The sequence below is a fragment of the Schistocerca piceifrons genome, chromosome 5 (assembly GCF_021461385.2).
Source record: "Schistocerca piceifrons isolate TAMUIC-IGC-003096 chromosome 5, iqSchPice1.1, whole genome shotgun sequence".
Classification (NCBI taxonomy): Eukaryota; Metazoa; Arthropoda; class Insecta; order Orthoptera; family Acrididae; genus Schistocerca; species Schistocerca piceifrons.
The window spans coordinates 422,767,329-422,779,448 of NC_060142.1; positions in this window are offsets into that span (position 1 = coordinate 422,767,329).

Here is a 12,120-nt window from a genome sequence, read left to right on the forward strand (position 1 = left end):
AATGCCTTGTTAATGTTTCCAAGAAATCTAAGTTCTTCCATCCGCTTCTCCTCTACTTTACAAAGCCAAAGAATGACTCAACTCTAACCAGTCTCAGATCAGAAACTCTTGGTATTTGTTGCCTCGATAGCTAGCCTTAGGAACTGTAAGTGACTTTTACCATTTCTTAAGACTCTGTTAATGTTTTCTTGTGTAGAGGGGAACACTGTAGTTAATAAATCGTAGCGTAATGCCATCACATTCTTTAGTCTGACGCTTTATACATTATTAAATTGACTATTGAGCAATAAACAGTGTTGGAGTCTGTGTAATCGAGTTCCACGCGGTCTGCATGTAAGTTAATCACTATAGCAAACGAACTGTTTTTAAATACAGCTATTACGTTAGTTTTAAAAGCTCAGAAAACTGCTTTCCAGCTTCTATGTGGACGATATGAGTTTCTTTCAACCTAGTGGACACGTCACAGAACACTGTCTACATCACATATAATCGTATGACATAGGATGCAAAACAAATACCGGTTCTTAGTGTGACAAATACCGAGCAGCACAGTGGAGTTTCAGATAGCAGCTTCAGACTACATTCCTTTAGTTACAGTACCTTACAAAGATGTATAAACCATGCCTGCCTAGGCGGAAATCAGGTCACTACACAAATATAGAGCCGGGCAGTGATTCTCTGTGCTGGAAGGAATAAGAAGCAGCTGTTGTGAGAGCTATTTGCAGAAATACTTCTCTGATTAACGCTATTTACAGTGCACAACGAAATAGTAACATGTTACAAGAGTAATAGCCCGTTCCCTTCTCATCCACGATACTTCAGCACGAATAACGACGACCAGTGTCAGGTACCAGACCATAGCGCAACCTGTGTTCGGTATCTGCGTGGACGAAACGTTAAACTCAATCGTCTTTCCCAAAAGCAGTTGTGGTCTAATGTCTGGGTACGCTGTATATAGAGCCTCTAACATTTCCAGTCATCCATAGGTGTCCAGGTCTACTGCCCACCAAAAATATTATTGCGAACTTGACTACTCTGATATAGGACCCCATTGCGCTGGTGGATCTCAAAGACTGCTAACTAGCACTGTAAAGCGTGGCACACTCCGTGTGATTGTAAGAGTGCTGAGCGTGTTGATGATCACGATGGAAGCTGTAGTGTGGAAAACATTTTGGTACAGTTGGGGTGTACTTTGTTGGACATTTTGGCACAGTTTGGAAACATTTTTATTCATCGTTTATTGCTGTAATATGTATGGGATGAAGTGTTATGTAATCTCTGCTGTTCTTCATATAAGTTCCTCAAAATCTAAACTTCGTCTAAAATATTTTAGATTTATCAGAATACTTCAGAAGAAAGGCCTCTGCTCTGAATTACTAGTGTGTTATTCACATGTGATATTCCAGCACAGCAAACCACTGAAGAGGGTACTGGTATTTCTATGATGTCACCCTGCAAATGTTAGCCTGCATGTTTCTAAGTTTAGAAATCGTGACATTTTCAATGATGTTAGAATCCATCTGGCCTGAGCATGTGGGCACAATATAAAATAGTTGTTCCAACTCCCGTGACACTGGGATCATCTACCCCTACCACTCATCCTGAGTGTCCAGAGTTATTAATTATCAAGTGGATACACCACAAACCCCTGTACTCCATAGTGAAAGATTGTATATCATCATGAAGTGTTATCAGAGATCTACCACATGGAGGCACAAAAGGCTGGTTCACACACTCGATTGTAGGTATTAAACCATTCCTCTCGCTCAGTGATTACGACTTGTTATGTGCGTATGAGTATGTATGTGTTTTTCACGATTTTCTTGTTGTTCTCGCTTAGTTCTCACCAGCTCCATGATGTAGATGATTCAGAACTGAACAGCATTATTAGCAGCAGCGGATATCAAGTTGGCATGCTGACACACGCCATGATGCAGCTCCCAACACATTCGATTGTAATTCAAGTAAATTTGAGCAATGGCATGAGCAGAAATCAAGTCAATGTATTGACAAACTCCCTGATGCAGATCCCGACACACTGGAGTGGAAATCAAGTCACCATAGAGAACTGTATGAGCTACATCCATCGCCTCCACTACTAAGTCAGCAAGCAGGTAAGGTCTCTGATGCAGCACCTGATGTGTGAGGGGAGGACACGGAATTGTTCTCAGACTTTGGGTTCCCACTATGTCCAACATCTGCACCACTAATCAAGCCTCAGCGAAATCGCTACAGAATACTGTTGTTCAACACTAATCATCAGTTGACTACCAGTAGATCGAAGCATGTTAATGTTGATTTAGCACCTGGTGTTGGCTTTGAAGTTATAGCTGAAACAGAGAATGTCTGACAATTCGATGCAAAAATGTAATTTACAAGGACCATCAGTAGTTGGTGGAACGAGAATTGTTGTGGTTTGGAATAACATAACTGAAGACATTATATTATTATTTTAGCAGCAAAGATGTGCTTTTTCATACTCTATTGACCTTTATTGTCCTCAATTCCTCATTTAATAAACTTAATAACCCACTGTTTCAAGATTCTGTCGCAAAGGTGTCTGCATGACTTCTTAGTGAGGTGACATTCTGTAAACTGCGCTGTATTTTGTCAAAAGCAGCAAATTTTAACACGACAACAGGAGAAACGTAGGTTTTACTCAAAAATGATACTTCTCTGAAACTTACAAAAGTTAACAAGCTAATCTAAAATAAATAACTGCTTTTGTTGCATTTTATGTGGAATTCTTTTTATATATTAAACAAAGCAAGGGTGTTAGTAGATGTTTTTGGACGGTTCCCATGCAAGTGCAGGCGTGGAGTCACAGTACTTGATATTTACAGAAAATATGAGTGTAGCTACAGTTTTAGAACGGCACTTCCGCTCAAGCGCTTGCCATTTCCCCCACAGCGCATTTATGGTCCATCCACAACCCGCACTATTACTGCTCTCGCCACGTTTTGCCAGCCAACTGCTCACCTATGGACCACGTTATGCTGCACACTCTTCTTTTTCTACATCTCTTTTCAGTCAAAACTGCTTAATATAACGAAGGGAAACCAACACAACATCTACAGCCTGTTCATCAATATGACAGTCTCCTGAAACGTGATGAGAAAAGGCGATGTCCTTATGTGCTGCAATGTATATTGACTTCTGTCTATTCTTTGATTTTGTTTCTATTCATTCACTTTCGATGTTCTGTTGTTTTGTTTTCGAATTATTTACATTCCCACACGTATGTTATAAATGTTTTTAATAAAGTACTCATACTAAAACACAATATTTTTGGTGATAATCCAATTATTAAAGCCATGCCATATTGTAGACTACGAGGGCTATCCAATAAGCAATGCAACACATTATTTTTTGTGAAAGCAACTTGGTTTTATTCTGGATCCCATTACACTACATTATTCTCCACTCTTTTGGTTACAAAATCCTATTTTCCAACGTAATCTGCTTTCAGTGCCACGTCACTGGAGGGCCAGTATGCCCGCATGGTACCACCGTATTAGCTGACGTCGGAAAAGTCTTCCTGCATCAGTACTACTTCCACTGGAGTGCATCCTTCATGGGACCAAACGAATGACAGGTGGAAGGTGCGAGATCCAGACTGCAGGGTGGATGAAGAAGAAGTCAAACGAAGTTCTTTGAGCTCCTCTAGGCTGTGGAAACTCGGGTGAGGCCTTGCACTGTCTTGGAGAAGGAGAAGTTCGTTTGCATTTTTGTGGCGACGAACACGCTGAAGTCGTTTTCTTTTTCAGTTTCCTGAGGATAGTACAATACACTTCTGAGTTGACCGTTGCACCATGACGGAGGACATCAAACAGAATAACTCTTTCAGAATCGCAGAAGACCACATCGTGACTGACCCAGCTGAATGTGCGACTTTGAATTTTCTTTTTGGAGGAGAAGTGTTATGGCGCCAGTCCACGGATTGCCATTTTGTTTCCTGTTTGAAGTGCTGAACTCATGTTTGATCACCTGTGACAATGTTTGACAAAAAATTGTAACGATCAGACAAGTAATGTGTAAGCAATTTTGCATAGATGATCCTTCGTCGCTTTATGGTCTTCTGTTAGGCGGAGAGGAACCTAATGGGCACACACTTTTGAGTGTCCCAAGTGGTGGATGAGTGTGTCGGCACTACCAACAGAGATGTCCTTTTGTGCAATGTGGTGGTTGATTATGATCCGTCGATCACCTGTAATGAAAGAATCCATAAATTCCAACATTGTAGGAGTCACAGAAAAGTGTGCTGGCTGTCACACAGGAGATCGGACAGGTTTGTTCGACCTTATTGTGATGATGACAGACACCTCGTCTAACAACTTATCATGCTTTTAATTCACTTCCAGGTCTCCATAGATATTCTGCAAGCGCCTGTGAATATCAACGATGTTCTGGTTTTCCACCAAAGGAAACTCAGTGACAGCTCTCTGCTTGGAGTGCATCTCCATTACAGATGCCATGAAGCGGGAATGTTCCACAAAGTCCCAAAACCAATTACACATTTTTTCAACCGAAAATGGCCACGAAAAAAAAGTGTTTCATTGCTTATTGAACACTCCGCGTAGATACTACACACTTGTGTCCACTGTGCTGCGCTATTTCCGTCGGCCGACCTTCTTATCTACATATATCTGGCGCCGACTATCGACGTGCCTATGAATACATCCTTCATGGGACCAAACCAATGGCAGGTGGAATGTGCGAGGTCCAGACTGTAGGGTGGATGGGAAGAAGTCCAATGAAGTTCTTTGAGCTCCTCTAGGATGTGGAGACTTGGGTGACACCTTGCACTGTAATGGAGAATGAGAAGTTCGTTTGTATTTTTATGGCGACGAACACGCTGAAATAGTTTTTTTTTCAGTTTCCTGGGGATAACACGGTAGTCGTTAGTGTGGCTGTTGCGCTTACCGCCTGATCCACAGCTCGAAAGCCGCTTTGTGTTGCCCACCAGTGCTGTCAGTTAGAGTACTCAAAGGAGAGTGCCTAACAGAAGACCATAAAGATCAACTAAAGATCACATGTGCGAAATTACTTGCACGCTACTAGGCTGTTCGTGACAATTTTTTGTCAAACAGCATCACAGGTGATGAAACATGGGTTCATCACTTCGAACCAGAAACAAAACAGCAATATGTGATGTGGTGCCAGAATACTTCCACTCCAAAGAAAAAGTTTAAAGCCGCACCTCAGCTAGTACAGTCACGATGATAGTTTTCTGGGGCTCTGAAGGGGTTACTCTGTTTAATGTCCTCCCTCATGGAGCAACCGTCGACTCGGAAGTGTACTACCCTCAGGGAACTGAAGAAAGGACTTCAGCTTGTTCACGGCCACAAAAATGCAAGAGGATTTCTCCTTGATCATGACAGTGACGAAACCAACTAAAATTACGTAGTCACGCTTCTCATTGGCAAGGAAATTCAGGATAGTTCGGCCTCACCAACAAGTGCTGACAAAAACGCTGCCATTAAAACCACTCCAATCAGGCGCTTGTCTCAGTCTGAAGCCCAACTATTGTAACTGTTACTCCCAGCAGAGGAGTTACCTGATTGCACTCCTTCGTAACTGCTGCGTCACCTATGGACCCTGGATAGCAATGCTGTTAATGACAACATTCTCCAAAACATCTGCCTGTCGTACTTATCGCCTGGTGCTCAGGAAACATTCACAGTAAGCGCTGGCGACCTCGACGCCCTAGCAAAAACGGCGGAGCTTATTTCCAAGATGTATCTGTCCACACGTGCTACAACTACGTTCCCACAGTCAGGCAATTCCCTAACCACGTTACAAGCACAAATCGCCAAGCTTACTACACAAGTCGCCGCTCTTCAAACACAACATTTCAGTCGCCTGCATCAGTGTCAACGCTCGCTGACGAAACGTCACGAATCGCCTTCAGATGAAAAAGTATGCTGATACCACAGACGATTTGACTCAGTATCTCGAAAGTGCTGTTCTCTGTGTGAAATGGAAAATGTACCTGGAAGTCAGTAATGTTGGCAACTGGCTTCCCAGGTGACAGCAGTCAATTACTTGTCGCTGAACATTGTACAAAGCTGCAGTTTCTAGTGAACACGGGTGACAACCTATCAGTCTACGCATCTTCTCGGTTACGTCGCTGCAGGATTGATGACTGTCGCCTCAATACTGCCAGTGGTTCCACAATCACGACATACAGTCGTGTGACACTCTTACTAAACTTCAGCCTTTGTCATGAGCTTTTTATGGCAATTCACAATTTCAGATGTAGTATGCTCTATCCTTGGAGCAGATTTTTTTTTATCATTTTACGGCCTGCTAACAGAACCTGACCACCGCCGCCTTCTTTATACTACTGTTCACTTAGCCATGGGCGTTTGCACTACATAGGCAACACTGCTGTACGCATGATAACTGGTGATTCTCCAGACCTATAACTAGTTCCCAGAGACCACTCAGCAGCTATTCAGCTGCACTCAACAATGCACTATATTCTAACAACGCTAGGATCGCCAATTCACGCTCGACCTTGTCGGTTACTGTTGTGTGCATAGTTCCACGAAGTCAGCGCGTACCAAAGACCTTGTAAAAAATAACTAGACACACTGATGGCGCTGCAGTCGCGGGATAATTTGAACCCTCGGCTGGACGCCATTATAGTGGTTGCAATCTGATGTGCTGTGTGGTATTGTTGTTTATGAAGACCGTGATTCAACGTTGTATATTTGTTGGGGCATACATACAGTATTTGTTACTCCTAATTCTACTGTCTGTACGTTCCAATTAAAAGAAGTACAATGGTGAAGAGTTGTGCAGCGATTAATTGTACAAATAATTTCGAGAAAGGAACGAATATTACATTTCACAGGTATGTGAATATTTTAAGTTGTTTTGTATGTCAGTCCACTTGCTTAATAAATGTTTTTGTAACATGGTATTAGCATAATGTCTTTGCATCTATTTGCAGGTTTCCTTTCTCAAAACCGAAGCTGTTACAAAAATGGTTACACGCTGTCAGGAGGCCAGATTTCCGACCGACAGAATACCATTTTATATGTTCTGATCACTTTGAAGAATGTTGGTTGATCGGTAGTGTTTTCATGGTCTAGGTTAAGTTGAAACTTGATAATTTGGTCATGAGTTGCCAAAGCGCTATGCCTTATATAACGCACTTCTAGTCATAAAATCTAAAGCAAGGTAGAGTCAGAAAATATCTATTAATATAGTGGACAAATCTTTGAGTATTTTGATGATGCATTTTGCATACATTTATCGTAAATGAACTACGAAAAATGCTAGGGGTCCAGTACATAACTTTTAGCTACGGCAGATTCCATGAAGTACATAAGATAAATTCATAAACAGTGACTAGTTGCTGTTTGTTCATAAATTAAAAAGTATATTGTAGTAATGTATTTAAATGAGGCATTATTTTGCGACCTAACTCAAAGGAAGGCATTTTATAACCAAAAGCGATGTATAAACATTCGAACTCCGCACGTCAGCTTACCACTCTAATGGCCACCGCCCAGCTATTCAATTTGTCCGCTCTTCACAGTCGACCACTCGTCGTGGGGGCCCGGTGTGTACACAACTTTCCCACTAGAGCGCGCCCCGCTAAGCACAAAAGCGCAGGTGCAGCGCTCGTCCGTCTCCGCACTACAAGATGGCGCTGCCATAGAGATGGACCAAATTTTGCTTCCGCCGATCCGCGTATAAATATGTAATGCAGCCAATGAGATTGCTGCTAACTTAGAACCTTTTCTCCTCACGAATCACACTCGCGTAGTGATACATGAATGAGCGACGTATTATAACGAGTGCACAGACCTCCGATTAGAGTCTGCATTTGTCTGCACCAGTCTGTACCAGTGTGCATTAGTCTGTACCAGTCTGTACGAGTTCTACATTTGTCTGTACCAGTCTATAGTCAAGTTTCAGTCTGTGCCTAATAAGATTACCATATTCCTGTACATAGCCATGAAGATAAATGTATAGACACTTTTGTCAAGTATCAGAGATATATGTGAGAATAAGATTAACGTACCAATACCAAAGGAACTTCAGATTGTCAATTGTAAATAGCATCCAGAACCAAGTTAAGTAATTTTTATGCTTGTTATTATTTTAATAAATGTGTTTGAAAATTAATCAAGTTGGTCACCGTCAATCTGCTACTCTAAGCATGCAAGTGGCATTTCTATCATCTGACCTAACGGCAGAAGATAAACATGCCACGATAAGACCACGAGACATATTGCTGACACTCGCCTATTTCGTTAGAGCGACAAGTCAAATAATCTGTGTACTGAAGGTCTTACAGTACGCACACCACAGTTACCCAGTAAGAAATTGAAGTTCGCGCAGCAGGAATCTCCGTCTGTGCCTGCTCCAGGGATCTGTTACTGCCAAAAAGCAGCTGGACCTCGCCTCTCCACTTCGTTGCAAAGAAGACCAATACATGGTGCTCATGTAGCGATTACCGGCAACTTTAATCCAGAACAATTCCCGACAAGTATCCTGTACGTCACACTGAAGATTTCTAAATGCAAGAAGTGTTCAAACCAGCCAAAGACTGCCTCAGAAAAGCAACAGCTTTCGTCCACTCAATATCTAATGCACAGCTCATCGTCATAAATGACACTAGCGATTCAGTTGTTGGAGCAGTCTTACAAGAGGTGATGGGTAAAGCACAGCTGCTTCACTTCTTCTCAAATTAGTCACAGCCTCACAATCAAAATGGTACATGTTCAATCATGAATTACTCGCCGTCCACAAAGCAGTCAGACATTTTAGAGAATATACTGAAAGAAGACACACTGTTATCTATACAGATCACAAGCCACTTGCAAAAGTCATGTGAAGCTCGAAATGGTTCAAATGGCCTTTAAGCACTATGGGACGTAACATCTAAGGTCATCAGTCCCCTAGACTTAGAACTAATTAAACCTAACTAACCTAAGGACGTGACGCACATCCATGCCTGAGGCAGGATTCGAACCCGCGACTGTAGCAGCAGCGCGGTTCCGGACTGAAGTGCCTAGAACCGCTCGGTCACATCGGCCGGCTCATACAAGCCCCTCCAATGAAGATAGTATGCATCACATCCGTTATGTTATTATTATTGCACAATATACGACAGATGTTTGTCGGCTACATGGCACCAACAGTGTAATCACAGACTACTGTCACGGATGTTATTTCTCTGCAACTAGATTATGACAACCTGATGGAAAAATAGTACCGTGACATGACCATAATGCACTTAATTGTGATTCCACTAGTCTCCTCATAGAACAGTGGACAGACCCTGGGACTAACATCCAAATACTGTGCTATGTATCTAAGAACAAAATTCAACCACTAGTTCCCACATCCAAGGGCCACACGATTTTCGAACGATTACGCCTGCTGGTGAACCTGAAGATTTATGACAGAAGTAGCACTCAGCACCGAATGCTTCATTTGGCTGAACATTAACCATGACAGTCAAGCCTGAGCATAAGCTTATTTGGCATTCCAGTACAGCAAATTTAGACACTGTACACAACCTCAACTAGGACAATCTGATATACCACAAGCACTTTTTCGCAGAAGATTACAGATACTTATTACCAATTACTGACAGACTTTCTTGTTGGATGGAATCAGTCTCAGCTAAAGGTATTACAGCAGAATCAATAGCTCATGCATTCATTGCTGCTTGGATAGCTCGTTTTTGCTGCCCTGGAACGATAATGACAGACTAGGCAACACAATTTCAGTCTGCTTTATTCGAGGTGCTCTGCAACCTCTGCACTTTATGTGTAACTGTACATTTGCGTACCATCCACACAATATTGAGCTTATGGCCACAGAGGACTGTGGACAGAAGCCTTGCCATGGGTGCTATTAGGTGATGATATCACAATCAAGGAGGACCTTCGGCGATCACGAGCAGAAATCTTGCATAGAGACCGACTCACACTCCCAGTAGAATTCGTTCTACCGACCCTGGCCACTAAACCAGCAGGCCTACCAGTTTTAATCCCGAGAATGAAGGACCATCTCAGCCATATGTGGGCATCACCGCCTAACAGCCATACCATTCCAAAAGTGTTCACAAACAAGGCACTGAATAAATGTGAATTTGTAATGCTATGGAAAGAAATGATCTGACCAGCTTTACAGCCACCCTACTCATGCCCGTGTAAAGTTTTAAATTAGGACACTCAAACACAAAATTTTGCTCAATGTAAAAGCAACGATGGCCTCGTTAAGGCACTTAAAATCAACGTGGATTCTGTGCAAATACCTAGCTATATGTGACACAGAACCAGAAAATAGGGACAGTGACCCATGTGGTCATTTACTCCTCGAAATGCAGACACCTAATTTGGACATTGAGGAGCCAATCATTATCAATCTTGACATGAGAGACTTTGATCCAGATAATATCTGTCTGAAACTTGTAGACAATGATCTGATAGTGGACACCAGACATAACAGTTCTATAGTGCACCAACACGTATCAGTTACCTGTGAATGTCGATTATGCCACTATACCCTAACATTTGTCAGCAGATGGCCTTGTTATTATTACAGTCCTCAGGGAACCAGAACGACAGCTACTGCACACCACGTCACAGATAGCTTCTGATTCTCCTACAAATGCACTGTCCCAGCCACCTCAGCCTCCACAGCTGCCTGCACAAAGTGAATCTCTATATAGTTGCCCTCATCAGCCTCCTGAACAGTTGGCACCTTATCACCTACACAGCACAAACACTAAAGGTCAGTCCATGATGAGAAATGGTCCAATAATGCCCTGCTGCTTGGCAACCAATGACAATGCTATTGATCACTTCCAACAAGTTGGACCAATACCGAGAAACAGTCCAGCCATGTCCTGTTTGGCAGCTGGCCAGGACACAGTTGGTCAAGTGCTTATGTGCATGTGTCATCAATTTGATGACGCCCACCTACCATCACTCCCCAAAGTGTTCTGCACTGTGAAGGGTTGGGGGGGGGGGGGGGGAGGGAGATACTGTGGCAGACACCAACATGAGTAATGCCTCTGATCAGAGAATACACATGGCTGAGTGCAATATCTGGGTGGACTCCAAAGAAGGGTGTTTGGCACAGAAACTTGTACTTGTTGGATGTCTTATATGTTGGGTGAGCAATGAAGTAAGATTGTTGTGTTAATGTATTGTGTCCATTAGTCCCTGCAAAGAATTGGGAAAGCTACCACAAAACTGTGTTACAAATGAGTATAAACGATATTATTTGCACCCATCCGATACTGTATTCAAAACTGTAGGTTACATCCACTTGGAGCTATGTTCTTGCAGCATATAACAAAAATGAGTAGTAGTATCATGACTGAATGTGTCAGACTGTGGTAATACAGTTCAACATAATGAATACAATGGTCAGTGTTTTTAACCCATAGTGATATATTGGTATTAATAAATTCAAAAGTCACTCTGTTACATTTTCACAACTAACCCACTGAACCGATTTTGATGAAATTTGATACGGACATTGGTTAAACCCTGAGGAAGAACATAGGCTATTTTAAAAAATTATTGAAATTGTTACTTTTGTAGTATGATGCACAGATGTGTGCTCCAGCTCATACCCCTCCAATTGCACTGCTCAGCACTGATGATGCATGTGCCACTGCATCATGTGTTGGAGCAATTGGGGTGTGTGTGTGAGCACACATCATGAGCTATATTTACCCAAACAGACAAACCCATGAGGGCAGTTGAAGTCGTTGCATGTAGAATAGCTTACTCGCCATCGCTCATCATAACAAAGTTGCTGATATACTAATATAGGTGCAAATAACAGCTAGTGCTTCTATAATGAAGTACCACCATATACTTGAAAAGGCTGACAGCTTATGCTGGTCACTGACTGCAAGCTGCTAATCTATGTTTTCATTACAGACCAGACAAAGTATCGGCAAGTCAGTAATAACACTTGGCCCACATTGTGCAATTCTTAACATGTTTTGTCGATGTTGATAGGGAATTGAATGCACTGCCATTCGCCCTTTCCTGTATAGACGCAGTTAACGGCGAAGTCAGCTTGAAGCATCAGCAAACTGCAAAACTTACTCGTACCCCAATCTGATTTACA